The sequence below is a fragment of the Neopelma chrysocephalum genome, unplaced genomic scaffold (assembly GCF_003984885.1).
Source record: "Neopelma chrysocephalum unplaced genomic scaffold, ASM398488v2 Primary Assembly neopelma1_63, whole genome shotgun sequence".
In the NCBI taxonomy this organism is placed as follows: Eukaryota; Metazoa; Chordata; class Aves; order Passeriformes; family Pipridae; genus Neopelma; species Neopelma chrysocephalum.
The window spans coordinates 15,051,889-15,066,577 of NW_020897720.1; the positions used below are offsets into that span (position 1 = coordinate 15,051,889).

General features: G+C 51.3%; 1 long non-coding RNA gene across 1 annotated transcript; it reads left to right on the forward strand.

Moving 5' to 3' along the window:
- On the forward strand, positions 1 to 14,484 carry LOC113967387. Its single transcript, XR_003534152.1, has 2 exons — positions 1 to 109; positions 14,159 to 14,484. It is a non-coding gene; the product is annotated as an uncharacterized LOC113967387 (long non-coding RNA).
- The last annotated feature ends 205 nt before the right edge of the window (positions 14,485 to 14,689 follow it).

Sequence of the window (14,689 nt, forward strand, 5' to 3'; positions counted from 1 at the left end):
CCGGGAGCCGGGGCCGCCCCTCCTTCGCCGGGAAAGGGAAAGCGAAAGCTCCGGGCGCTGTCACACGGAGCGGGGCCGCGGCCGGAGCGGGCTGGGGGCGCCGGGGGAGGTAAGAGGGGGAGCGGGGCCGGGAGGGAGGGAGCGGGGCCGGGATGCCCCGGGAAGGGGGTCCGTGGGCGGGGGCCGGCGGGTCTGGCAGCGGGGATGGAGCAGCAGCTCCGCCGGGTCCCGTCCCGGTCCTTGGCGCTCTCCTCCTCCTCCTCCTTCCCCTCCTCCTCCTCCTCCTCCTCCTCCGTGGGCAGGTGCGCTCGGGGGGCGGTCCCGGCCCGGCCGGGGTGAGCCGGGGGTCCCGCTCCCTCCGGGAGTGCAGCTCCCTCCGGGTCCCACTGGGTCCTGCACCTCGGGCTGGGCGTTGCGAGCTCCCGTGGAAGCCTCTGCAAGTCTGACCTTCACACATAATTATCGCTTAGAGGTAGCAAAACACTGGCACAGGTTGCCCAGAGAAGCTGTGGCTGCCCCATCCCTGGAAGTGTCCAAGGCCAGGTTGGACGGGGCTTGGAGCAACCTGGGCTGGTGGAAGGTGTCCCTGCCCATGGAACTGGATGAACTTTAAGGTCCCTTCCAACCCAAATCATTCAGGGGCCCTATGATTCTGTCTGGGGGGTTCTTTGGTGTGTGTGTTCCCTGAACTGCAGGTCTCTGGCTGCTGCCCAGTATTCTGATTGTTCAGTTTATCCCATTGCAAGTTCCTATCTTCGAGTTTCTAGTTGCTTATAACTCTGCCAACTTCAGTTGTTTGAGCTGAAAATGTCAGGATGTCCTGGATGTCAGCCTCAGCCTGGCTTTCCTTTCTGTGCTCATTTATTTTCTTCCAGCCAAGAGGGAGGCAAGGACTGACCCTTGGCTCTCAGATGGCCATAGTTCTGGTGACCTTTCCTTGGAGCAGCACTGCCCTCTCAGCTCCAGCAAGGAATTTATATCCGGGAAGGGAGAAGAGATTTTGTAAAGATCTATTGCCCAAGTATAAGCTGATTTGCACAAATTGTAATAAACTACAAGCTTAATTTCCTTCTGTTCTATCTCAGGTCAAGTATTCACTGTAGCTCTGGTACACACTGCTGCTGGGGGAGCCAGAGCAGGAAGAATAGGCCAAGGTCAGGAACCTGAAGAAGTTAGGAAATAAATGTGGATTTAGTGGAGAGCAGTGGAATTGTGCTGGGGTAAGGCTGGGACTGGACTAAAACTAGACCAGCAGTTGCTGAGGATGGAGAGCAGGTCTAGAACACTGGCACCAGTTTATGGCACTGGGAGCTGAGCACTCTGTGCTGCACTGGGTTCCAAGGACACTGGTGGGTGCAGCTGAATCTTCAACTCCTGCTCTGTCAGGGAACATTGTCCCCCAGGAATCAGCCCAGCCCCGCAGTCTTTCTTCCCCTTATTGTATTTACAAGAGCAATATTAACAGGGTTTCGAAGCTGCCCTGGGGATGCAGGGTGGGCAGTGGGGGCACAGGGCATGGGCACTGTGGGTGGTATCAGCCTCTGTCCCAGCTGTGTCGCCAGCACCCTCAGCACAGATGCATTTCCTTATCTTCTGCTTTCTGTTTTGCAAACAAGCCACAGACCAGACTGCTTTTATGATTAACTTGCTGCTACAAAGCCAATACTGCTCTGTGTGTGCTGACACACTCCTAAAACTGGCTCTATTTCTGCTTCTTGCGTTGAGGTGGAGATTTTACATGTAATAATCCAACTGGGGTACTAAGGAAAGCCTTCAGAGCAGAAATGTTTATTCCAAGCCCCAGCTGCTGGTCCAGCAGCATGGCCAGTGTGCTCTGCCCAAGCTCCATCCTGGCTGGCAGCCTGCGAGGGGCCGGGCAGCAGTGCCAGGCTGGGTTGGAGTGAAGGTGCTTCCCCAGATGCCTCCAAAACGAGTCCCCTGCAGCCACCAGACTCCTTGGGGATTTCTCCTGGACCCTCCATGCAGGCTGGGGAGGAGCAGGGGCTCTGGCAGTGTCCTGGTGGCTCACAGGCTCTGCCTCTGGAGCGATGCATCTCCATGGGGGGCTGCAGAAGTGCTGGCTCCCTCTGGGCAGTCATTCCCTGCCCAGATCCTGACCCAGCCATGTCTCAGCAGCCCAGAAAGCCTCAAGGATGTTTATGTGAGCTGCTGAAGCCGTTGCCCTCAGCCGTCCCCTCCAGTGCTGCTCTCTGCCTCCCCACCTCCACTGCTTGGACGTCCATGTCCAGCTCAAGCCCAGTGTGTTTTGCTCCACTGACCGAGTCCTCACTGACCATAAATCAGCTTCAAGGAGCCTGTTCAGCCCAAGATGTCTGTGCAGAGTCAGGTGTGCCCCAAACTGCACGACTGAAGGCAGCAGGAGGGCACAGCTCCTCTCTGGGGGGCACAGGACACCCCTGGCTGCTCTCAGGGCTGGTGGGAGGTTGCAGAAGGGCACAGGAGGAGGGATTGGTGTGGGACAACACGCTCTCTGCTCGGGCTTCTGGCCCTTTCTTGGCATCTTCTGCAAGAACCACGGCTCTGTTGGGGAGCTCTCAGGTGGGACAATGCACAGGACAGGGACCTTCCTTCCCCCCCAGAGCTGATTCTGATGTTCCCACTGTGGGTAAATGCTTTTCCTTGGATGAGTTATCTTCTGGACTGGAATTTTGTAGGGAAGCCCACGGGAGGAGAGGCTGGAAGGAGAGGACAGGAGGGACATGCTGTGTGGAGGTGAGCTGCGTGTTCCTCTGGGGACTGCAGAGGGCAGTGGCACCCGTGGGACCTGCGGGTGGCCCTGGGTGCTGGCAGGAGGAGCTGCCCCAGAGCAGCCCCTGGCGGGCTGGCAGGAGTCCTGGGTGGATTGTTGCATGGATTGTTGCATCCCTTGCTGGGCTCCATCCTGCATTGCCTTATTCTGCAGAGTGTCTCTGCAAATGCTGGTGGCTGCAGGGGCTCCCTGCTGTCCCAGCCCCTGTCCTGCCATCCCTCCTGGCCAGGGCAGTGGGGAATGTCCCCTCAAGACAAGACAGGAGTGACCCCCACTGTGATGCTGCCCTTACACTGCCCTGGAGGTGAACACAGTCAGCTGCCTGCAGGAATGAGAGCCAGCCAGGGGCACAGCAGCACTGCCCAAGGGTGATGTGGACCCGGGGCCGTGCACGCTCCTCTCCTGCCTCCTTCCACCCCCCAGTGGGATTGGCAGTGCCAGCTCCCATGGGAAGGAGTCTCTGAGTGCCTGGGGTGAGGATATGGAGCCTGTGGAGCACGAGCATGTGGAGATGTCGGGTGAGGTTCAGAGGAGATGCTCAAAGTGCAGCCAAGGAGGCCCCACAGCCACACAGTCCATGTGCTCTCAGAGCTTGGAGACCTCTGCCATCATCTGACACCTCAGGGCAGCCTCCACATCTGCACCTGGAGGGGTTTGAGGGAGGGGCTCAGCTCACCCTGCCAAATGTTTGCTGCTTGAAGGGGACTTGGGCACTCTGAAGAGCTCCCAGATCCCGAGGAGCCCTGGGAAAGGAGCAACAGCTCTAAGAGGTCCTGGAGGAGCATCTGAGGTGGAGGGTGGAGAGCTGCTGGTCCTGTCAGAACTGTCAGGAAGAAATTAATGCACTGAGTTTTGTTTCACCATCCTGAGATCAAAATCCTGTGCCAGAGCTTTGCTTTGAGTGCGTGGATGAGCACGTGGTTTGCTGCCAGTCCCTTTGTCCTTCTCCACACTTGGTTTTACTCACCTCCTTTTCTCTCACCAGCTGGCAGTTGTCCCTCTTCCTCGACAGAGTGTTTCTGTGTTTCTATTTAATCCCAGTATCTGCTGCACACAATAGCTGTGCTGTCACAGGCACAAGGGAGTCTCTGCCATCCTCCCTAAACCCTTGCCAAGCTTGGGCCCACAAGGACTTTCTTACCCCTGGGGCCCAAAGCCCCTGCTGTCACTCTGGGACCCATGACATGTGCCAGGCAGCTCTGGGGGGCTTTCTTCCCTCTGTGGCCCCGGAGGTCTGCGGTCCCTTCTCAGTGTCCCTGGTTCATCAGGAGTTTCAGTCTCCTGCCTCCTGTTTGTCGTGGCTTGTTCTCTCTCTGACACCCATCCCACCCTTTCCTGTCCCATCTCGGGCTGCTGCGGCAGCTGCACTTATCTCCTCAGAGCAGCCATGGACACGTGCCAGGTCCAGCCCTGTCCTGGAGCCAGCTCAGCCTCAGCAGCTTCAAAAGAACAAGGAGAGTCGTGTTGTTTGAATGCTCCCCGTTTTTCAGTACAGGGGTGCTGTGGAGCACTGCGGGGAAATCGCTGCACACCGAGGGCAGGCAGAGCTCCGTCCTGGGAGACAGGAGGAAACCTGGAAGGGGTCATTGGTAGGAGAGAGATGCAGAAGAGGGGCCTCAGGAGAGCAGAAGTGGACTGGGTCTGGTGAGAAACTGCAGGTGGATTTGATTTTAGAAACAGGCAAAGGAAATGTGGAGTGTCCTCGCCTGAGGGGCAGTTAAGCTGCTGGTGAAAGTGCTCAGTGACTTCGGAGGAGTTTGAGACAATCCCCTTTGCCTTACAGAGCCTTTGCATTAGTTTGAGCAAAATGTGTCCACAACTTACACTTATTCTGCCCAAATAAGCCTCTCCCAGGTGAGAACGTGTCCCCGGAGAAAAGGGAGCGCCTTGAGTGACTTTATTGACCTTGGTGGTTGTGGTGAAGAGCCTCGGGGCAGCTTCTCTCTCTTTACCTCTGCCAGCTATTAGAAGGGATTCTCACCTGCTGTTCAAGAAAAGGTGGTTTCACGGGTGAGAAACGCTTGTTTTCAGTGAACCCTACTTAAGGAGATTGTACAGTATTTATACAGCTTAAATAGTGCTCATCTCCTACAATTAACACAACGATTAAGCTCAATAAAGCCCACTTACTGGCTTTCCCTGACAAGCACCTTGTTTTCCTTCAGCAAATTAGCGTGAGGAAGGGCTGCAAAACCAGTTCTCCCAGTCTCCGACAGATGAAACAGCTTCTTGCCTTTGCACCATCTGACAGTGGAAGGTGCAGAACAGGGAGATTTGGAGGTGACAAACTTTGAGCTTCTGCCTTCTTTTGTCTGGGTTTCCCACAACACCCGTTGAAAGCGTTAGTTTTATTCTGGCCACCTAAAGCATTTACCCGCAGGATTACTGACACACGGGGACCTGCAGCTCCTTCCCGGGGAGTGTGGGCTGCGAGCCTTGGGAATTAAAGATGCACAGCCCCGGGGCTTCCCCCAGTCCTGATGCTGTGGGACAGGCTGCACGGTCCTGCCAGCATCCCGTGTGTGGGCCTGGCCAGCCTGCTAATTACAGCCTGCTAATTACAGCCTGCTGATTACCCGCACATCGTTATTTAGGCAGTGACACCCCTGATGGGAAGCACTGGACTGGCCTTTCTGAAGGTGTGAAATTGGTTTTAACGTGGTGTCAACGTGCCTTAATTACTAGACTGTCACCACCCTTGCCTGTCTGGACCAACCCCGTGAGATGCTGCAGGAATGTCTGTCCTCAGTAGCCCAAATCCCGCTGCAGTCCTTTTTTTGTGGACGTGTGAGGTGATGTGGCCATGGCATGAGGTCAGTGGTGGTGGAGATGGCTGGAGCTGATGAAGCTGAGCTGGTTCTACGCCCCTGAAAAGAGAAGGATAACTCCAAGCTACAGAAGAGAAAGCAGGCACACTTTAGTTCCAGGTGAGTTCTTTGCATGGATCCAAATTCCTTTCGTGGGAGAGCAGTGCCATGTCTGCCAGCAGTGCCAGTGGAGGATGGACCAGCTCCCCCAGCCCTGTTTGCACCCCAGGCAGCACCGTGGCTGCTGCTCCTTCTGAGGGAGTTTAACTGAGCAGTGGAGAAACCAACTGTGTGTTTGTGCTGAGATAATGCAGCCGAGATCAGAGAGAGAAATGATTGTCTTATCTGCTCAACCCTTGGAGTTCAGCCCCCGGGAGAAGGGTGCAGAGGAGGAGCCTGGGGCAGGAACAGTCCTGCTTGATTCCTCTCCTTCACTAACATGCACCAGTTTTCCCATCCTGATACTTTTCCCTCCCTTACAGGAAAGAAAAGGCACAGCCAAAAGCCTTCTTGAGGAGGCCAGTAGACATGGCAGTGACCATTCCATTCCAAAAGCCTCTTTTCTGAAACAACAAACAGCACTGTACAAAACAGCTGACACTTCCCATGCAGCCCTTGCATTGTCTTCCTCTGGACAAGTGTTAGGGTTAATAAGAGTGTAGTGTGTGACAGCCTGGTGATAACAACCATCAATGTGGGAGGACCCTCAGCAAGTGAAGGAGCTTTGGAAGAGCTGGCTCCACCAGAGCTTTAATTTATATCAAATATCCAGTGCAGACAAACCCAGCTCCTGCAGTGCAGAAAGCAGGACAGTGATCGTCCCTGTGCTGGGCACTGATGAGGCCACACCCCGAGTCCTGGGCTCGGTTTTGGGCCCCTCATGACAAGAAAAATTTTAAGGTGCTGGAGCATGTCCAGAGAAAGAAGGGTCTGGAGCTTAAGTCTGATGATGAGAGGCTGAGGGATCTGGTGAGGCTCAGCCTGGAGAGAAGGAGGCTCAGGGGGAACCTTCTTGCCTTCTCTAGTGACCTGACGGGAGGTTGGAGACTGTTGGAGACAGTCTCTTCTCCCAGGTAACGAGGCAGAAGGACAAGAGGAAACGGCCTCGGGTTGTAGCAGGGGAGGTTTAGGTTGGACACTCGGAACAAAGGGGCTGTCAGGCCCCTGCCTGCATCCCCAGCGTGGGAGCAGAGTCACAGCTGCTATTTTGGGGCACTGACACCCCAGGTGAGTTCCTCGGCTGGGAAATGAGTTTTATTTTTGCAGAGTGGTTTGAGTGGTGAGCCACCCCTTCTCACTTTGAACTGCCCTCCTTCCTGCTTGGGTGTAGCCCGAGGCAGGTGGAGCAAAGTCCTGGTTTCACCCCTGTGGAGAGGAGCTTTGCCACTGCAGCACCTCTTGCACTGCGGCTTCCTCGGCGTGGACAGCAAGACAACCCACGAGCTTTCCAACTTTCCTCTTTCCTTTCGAGAGAAAAACGTTCCCTAAGTGCTTTTTCTCCTGTTCAGCAAATTATTTTAATTGTTGATACTTAGCCCTTTTTAAATGAGGTTTTGAGTCTGCCCTGAGTACAGCACTCAGTGCATGCTACAGCAAAACCATGACCTCTGTATGGGAATCTCATCACTAGCTTGGGGTTTGTTTGTTGTTTGAGGAGAGCAGAGGGATGCTGTCTTCCAGCCAGTATAAACAGAATCAAGACAGTTTTAGGAAAAAAGAAATAGATCTATTTGTTGAAGTACATCTTCTTCTGTAATTTATTCTGTCTGTTCTTTTTTGTTTAGAACTCAGAGCTTACAGGGAGCAAGAGACAAAAAAGATGATGTGAGTGTTCAGTGATGGGGTTTTTCTCTGTTGTAGTCAGCAAACCTGCTTGATAATGGCTGTTCTTTTGCCTTGGAAACATGATGGGGAAAAGAAAAAAAATCCCTGGTGGTTAAGGCTATTTTTCTATGTGAGTAATACAGGTGGAGTATTAATAAGCTGTTGGTCTGGGAGTTGTATCTGTAACTGCTGCTTGCTGTGCACTCTGGGCTGTAGGAGTCCTGCTCCTGGGTCTCCTTCATGTCAAGGCAGAGGTGCCCTGTCCCCCTTCTCCCTGTGCCCTGATTTCCATTGGAAATCAGCCTGGAACAGCCTGGAGCATCCATGTCCCCATGGCAGCTGCAGACATGAGGCCAGGCTTGCCAGACCACCTATAAATACACTCAGCTGCAAGGCTGCATTACTTGGCAGACTTTGCAGCTGTTTTTCTGCCCCAGGGCATGTCCAGGCTGAGTTCTGCCCTCCCAATGTGCCACATGGCAGGAGCCAGGCTGGTGCTGCTGGTGCAGGCTGGGCACTGCTGGCAGCTGCACTGGGGACTCTCGGGTTTTTTTGAGCCTGGTGAAGGTGAGTGAGCCCAAGAACGTGACCGTATTATGGCTTTCAAGTGAGTTTTTTGTTTGTTAGGGCTTGTAATGTTGACATGTTTGCTTTGGACGCCTCTTTGTGACCGAGTCTGGTTTCCTCCTGGCAGCGAGGGCTGCACTGCAGTGCACAGACTGCCCTGAGGAGCAGAAACCTTCCTTTGTTGGTGTTATGATCTTGGGGGACACACCCTGCGAAGGAAATTAGAACACAAAGGAAAACAAAGGTAGCAGTTTTCTGTGTCGCCTTTAATGCTGGTTTGAAGTTGATCAGAAAATGTAAAAATTGAAAGGGTCTCTTGACAAGGGCACGTAGTGACAGGACAACAGGAATGGCTTCAAACTGAGAGAGGACAGGGTTGGATTGGACATTTAGAAGAAATTATTCCCTGGGAGGTTGGGGGGGGCACTGGCACGGGTTGCCCAGAGAAGCTGTGGCTGTCCCACCCCTGGAAGTGTCCAAGGCCAGGATGGAGCAGCCTGGGACAGTGGAAGGTGTCCCTGCCCATGGCAGGGTGGGACTGGATGAGCTTTAAGGTCCCCTCCAACCCAAAACATTCTGTTTGGTGACAAACAGATGATGGTGACGGAAGCACAGAGGGCTGGCAGGAGGCAGGTGAGGTGGTAAACACGGATTACCACTGTGGGTCACTGATTCTGCTCCCGTGATCTGGTTGTTATTGCTGTTATCTTGAAGCACGTAATCAAATCCTGTATGGCTTCAGTGCAACTTGGAAAACCTGGCAATTAGGGAAGGAGAAATAACTCAGTGCATGCAGGGAGCTGGAGATCCTGGTGTGTGCCTTTAGCACAGGGTCAGCAGAACCCCTCACTGCCACAGCAGCTCTGCTGCAGAGCCTGGCCACAGGGGCTGAATGGAGCAGGAATTAGACACTCTGGGGATAAACCCTGTGGTTTGAAGGAACAAACCCAACCACGGGAATCGGGATAACTGTGCTGAGGAGTGTCCACAATCACCTTAGATCTGCGGGGGTGGGGAGTCAGATAAAGGGTCACCACACTGTAAACAACCATAAATAAGGAATTATGATGTGCTGTGTGAGCCCTGAGTCATCAGGGTGTGAAATATTGCTTCCCGTAAATCGGGATGGAGCGGGAGAGATGTGCAGGGCTGAGTGGCAAACAGGCTGTGAGGGCTGGTTTGGCATGTTCAGGGTAAAGGAACAACTCAACGTGTGCCAGAAAACTGGCAAAACTAAAGGATTTTACTTCTGCCACAGAAAGCTGCAGCAGCACTTAACCCACTGAACATTAAAAATATCACCGAGGGAACTTCCCTGGAATGCAAATTATGGCTGCGAGTAAACTGCTTCATCAAAACCTCAGTTTTTTGCTAAAAAAAAAAAAAGCAGATTGGCAGGAATGTTTTGGCTTGTTCTTGTGCTTACACAATGAAGTGGAAAGATTAATTGCAGCCTACTAGCAGTCATAATTTTGGCTGCTGGGCTCTGATATCCAGGTATTAAAAAATGCACTCATAAAAATTTGAACCATCCTGCTAAATGAACCTTTCTCTACAGCATAATAAGTTGCTATTGGATAAATAATTGATTTAATTATGATTATGTAAGAAATCCAGCTTGCACTTGGGGTTTGCAGTTGTGTTACAGCCAATATTTCCTTATTTATATAATTTAGCTTTAATTTAGTCTTACTATTATAACCCTGTAATAACCCTTCCAGCTGCATTGGGGAGCATCTTTTCCTGTCCCAAACTCTAGCAACAGGAAGAAATGATCCAAGGAATTCTGACTTCTAGGCAGTGAAGGGAAAATAAAGCCTTCCTTTATGGATCTCAAGCAACCCATGCAACATAATAAATTTGAAAAGCAACATTTGTCTGGGACACCTTCCGAGGTACTTGGCCGTAGCTTTTTGCCTTTCTCATTTGTTTCCAGGGCACTTCTCCCCCCCTGGTTTGGTGCTTATTTTGCACCCAGGGTCACCTGCAGAGGAATCCTGCAGCCCCCGCTCCCACTGAGCCTCAGCACTTCCAGGGTTCCTGAACCACCCACAACCTTTTGTGGTGTCACATCTTCAGCCCTTTTCACCTGAACCTCTCCATAATCACCAACCAAGTGTTTACTATGCATCTGTAGGCTTGGAAAGATGTCAGTATTCCCAATTTAGAGGTGATGGAAGGACAGGACAGAGAGGAAAAGCAAATAGTGGCAGTTTCCTGATCCTAATCTGCTTTAAGCATGTTCGTGCTTCCTGTTGATGTCGAGCAGTTCCCCCGATGACCTTCTCTATATTGTTGATTCAGATGATGAAGGTGAATGAAATTATCAGAGTTTCTTAGGTAGACAGTCAGCCAGCCAAGGCTTTTCTATGCTCTTGGCTTGGCTTTGTTGTTTAAATTTAACTGCTAGAATGAATCAAGGCTTGATTAAGGTGATAACAGATATTCAGGTGTTCCTGAGATAGAGCACAGAAACTCCCTGTTTCCTACAGAAACTCTCAGAGAGCTGAAGAGAGATGGTTTGTCACGTGGGAAAAATGGGAATGGGAAGTTTTTGGGCATGCAGACATACACGTGCTCCACAAATGGGCACCACTGGCAGCTCGTCCAGCAGCCCCAAGGAACAAGCTGTGCCCATCATGTCCTACCTGCAGAAGTGGCAACTAACTGGAAACTTCTGGGAGCTGCTGGGAATTTCTAGCAGGAGCTGATGCTGAGCACAAAAGAGGAGGCACATTTTAAGGTAATTAGATAATAAGGGAGAAGGATGAGTTTTACTCCAAATGATGCAAATCCATCTGGGATTTTCCTGGAGGAGCATGGCATCACGTGATTTCTCCACAGCCGCATTTTTATTGAAACCAAAAGAAACTGAAAACGTGATTCAACAGTTTATCACGTGTGAAGGCTGACTCAGCTGTTTCTCTGGGCTCTGGCTGTGCCCTGTCCCTCCTGCAGCCCTGCCCTGCCCAGGGCAGCAGCTGAGCCTGGCTCGGGGTGTGGGGGGCCAGAATTCCCTGATGTAACTGAGGATTCTTCCCTGTGAGGGTGGTGAGGCAGTGGCACAGGTTGTCCCAGCAGCACTGGCACTTCCCACTGCTCCCAGCCTGGGGCTTTATTAGTGCACAGGAGTGGGTGATTGAAGGTCAGTCCTCCTCTGCTGTAAACCATCGTGGTCAGTGTGACATCTACCCTCACTCCATGTGTACCAAGGACTCTTGCACGGGCCTTGAGTACCACAGGGTTCACACTGGGGATCTGTGTGGCTCTCTGTGCTGGGCAGGGTGTTGTCAGGGTCTGTCAGGGTGTGTCTGCTCATGGTGCCTCAGCACTAACACCCCACTGTGCCAGTTCCTCTGCCTTCCCCTCCACGTTCAGTAACTCGAGCCTTGGCACACACCAGGGGCTCGGTGAAGTCCCCAGCAGGGCAGGGAACCCAGCACAGACTCAACAATGGGTGTAAACAGTAAAAATGGGAAGGAAAATAGAATCACAGAATGCCACATTGGAAGGGATCTCAGGGATCCCTTCCTGAACCATCCTGGTTCAACCTTTGTTGGCAAAAGCACTGTCTAGACAAGATGGCTCAGCACCCTGCTCAGCTGAATCATAGAAGTATCCAACATTGGGGAACTCACCACTTCCCCAGGAACATTCTTCCAATGGCTGATTGTTCTCATTAGGATCAGCTTTTATCTAACTGGAATCTCCCCAGGAGCAACTTGTCCCCATCACCCTTGGTCTTTTTGATGTGACTCTTTGTAAAAAGGGAGGCTCCATCTTCTTCGTAGCCACCCTTTAAACGCTGAGACCTCCTTTTCTCAAGGCTTAACAACTGCAGTTGTCTCAGCCTTTCCTCTTACAGCAGCTTCCCAGTCCTTGGGCCATCTCTGTGGCCCTTTTCTGGACCTTCTCCAGCTTGTCCACATCTTTTTCGTATTGTGGAGACCAAACTGAAGACAGTATTCCAGGTGTGGTGTGACAAGCACTGAATAGAGTGGGATAATCAGGGTTTTTTTCTCTTGTGTGATGCCCTTGACCCCCAAGACCCTCCAGTACCTTCAGTCTGCAAAGCAGGCATCCAGCAGAAAGCTGCCTGGGAACTGCCTTTCCTTGGGGAAGCACCCAAATCCTCGTCCTTTTAGCTCTGAAGGGGCTGAGTTTGCTCTACAGAAAGAGTTTTTGATGAGCTCTCAGTAAATAAGTCGTGTCCCCTCCTCCCCCCGTGCTGCACCCGCCCGGGAGCTGGCACTGATCACAGAGCTGCTGTGGCTGGGCCAGGCAGATAGGAACGGTGCCAAGGCCTTCTGGTTGACCCGGGAAGAGTAAAAATGTTTAGCTCAGGATGGAAGAAAAAAAAAAAACCCAGTTGGAGGAAGTTGTGAGAGCTCAGGCAGAGAGGTCTGAGCGCTCGGCGGCTGCTCGGCGGCACCGCCACAAACAGCTCCAAAAACGGGGCTGGGGCTGAGAAACCTTCAGAGCACTGAGGCTGCTGCTGCAGGGTGGGGAGCAGGGGGGGACAGGAGCAACGTGATGCCACAGCTCATGGTGAGGGCTCAGTCTGCCTCGAGGAGTTCACCCATTTAACATCCTGCACGTTTAAAGGTCGACTCGCGTTTGTTGGCTTGTCTTCAGACGGGCTCAAAAGGTGTCTGCATCCACTTTAGAAGAACCAACACCATAAGCAAATCAAACACAATCTTCACAGGAAATTTTGACATAATGGCTGTGACTCAGCTTATTAATATTAGTGGTGTTATGTCACTGTTGGCCTCATTGCTTTCTCCTTTTCTTGCCTTGTGAGTGTGCTGCTGGGCATTGATGGAGAGAATTGTCAGGCACAAAGGTGAAAACCCAAATGTTCCAAATACAGCATAAGAAGGGTCTCCACTAAGCCCCAGTCTGGGAGCAGTCACCCCCCATGGTGCTCCTTAATACCAGACCAGGGCCTCAGGAATCATCCCCTGGGAACGGCCTCACCAGTGGTCAGGAACATCCAGAGGGCAGCTCCAAGATTTAATTGAAACTTAAATGGTTTGTGTTATGAGCAATGTAGTCTGGGTAAGGACTGCAGCCACAGAAGTGGGATCAGAAAGTGCAAAAATTACATAGAAAATTCATGGCTTGGTGGTGGCTCGGATGGATGTAAGTCATTGTCAGGCTGAGCAAAAATTAAATATATCTGCTCATTTCAGCAAGGTGGCTGTTCTTTCTGTTGTTGATTTTATTTTTTTTCTTAACAAACACAACTGAAACGTTTTATTTTGCTTTTATATTTTTATGGGGTGTTTTGGCAAAATTCAAATGTACTCGTGGGAAATTCCCTTTTGATCTAACTCATATTTCCTGAGACGACAACGCTGAGATGAGACAGTTCCAAACACCTCCTATTTCAACGTTTGTTTGAGTTATTTGAGACAAACTATGCTCTGCACATTCAAGTATTTGATTCCACCTTTCAGGATGTAATTGAGTGATTCCTGCATGTTCATGTGCTTTCCATGGCCGGGCACCAGCGCTGGTGGGCACGAGGTGCAGGTGACAGAAGCCATGAGAGCAGTGCCAGTTTATGTGACCTTCCAGTAGGTACATAAACAAGTAGGACTGTCACCAGCCATCCCTGATGTCCAGTAAACATGGTCTGAAGCCCTGTAAATGCAGGATGAGTGTGCAGCTCCTCCAGGGTGACACACATCAGTCCCAGCGGAGCAGGACTGCCTGGGAAGGGATCCAGCTCCTGCAGGAGCTTGTCCTGGAGTTTACATCAGCTCTTTCCAACCTTTTTTTTTGTGTTACTGACAAAGGAACTGCTTCAACCAGCAAAAAATTAATAATTATGAAGAAATTACAATATATACTTTGTTTGCCTTGTGGCTGAGGAAAGTCCATTTGCCCTCATCAGCCATTTTTGCAGGGAATGCAGCTCCAAGTCTTGAAGGCTGCCCTGTCCATGACAGGCGTGTTGGCTTTCATCTCTAAACATTGTGTAGAGATAAATAACTTATCTTTGTATAAGAGAAATAACTTAAGAAACAGGAAAATTCTGAAGTAGCCAGAATAAGGTTGTGAGATGGGAGGGTGCAGAAGTGTGAAGAAATTAATACATTTTGGTGAAGAAGGAATCCTTTCTATAAGCTGATCTAGAAATACAGTGGTATTCAATATATTAACCTTGTCCCTTTCCTTACAGCCCCTGATACACGGTTTAGAGTCAGAAGAGACACGGGATGAAGGCAAGGCTGGGAAATCTCCTCTCTTGGAAGTGGGGATGTGGTTCTCCTGGAGCAGCAGCTGATGTTCTGCACACCCAGCACCTCCAGCCGTGGTGGGCAATGGCCATGGGAGAGCTCTCACTTGCGTGTCTGAGGTGACAAAGGGAAACCACAGGGAAAAGTGGAATAAAGATGTTTGAGTTAGTCCTGAATCCAAGTATCATGGCTGATGAGCTAAAAAAAACCAAACCAAAAAAAAACCAACAAAAAAAACCAACCTAAGAAAAGAAAAGGAAAAAAAAAAGCGAGAAAAAACACAAAAAACCCTGTGGCTGCGTTCACTGCAAGTTTGTGGTCAGTATTTCCCAGGCTGCCTCGAGGTGAGGGTAAGTTCAGTCATCACAGCGCCTCTCGACAGCCTCTGCTGGTGTTTCCAAATCACTCTGATAAAAGACTGTGAAAAAATGAACCTGTGGTAGGTTGCATCATCCTTATTATGTGTTTTGAGA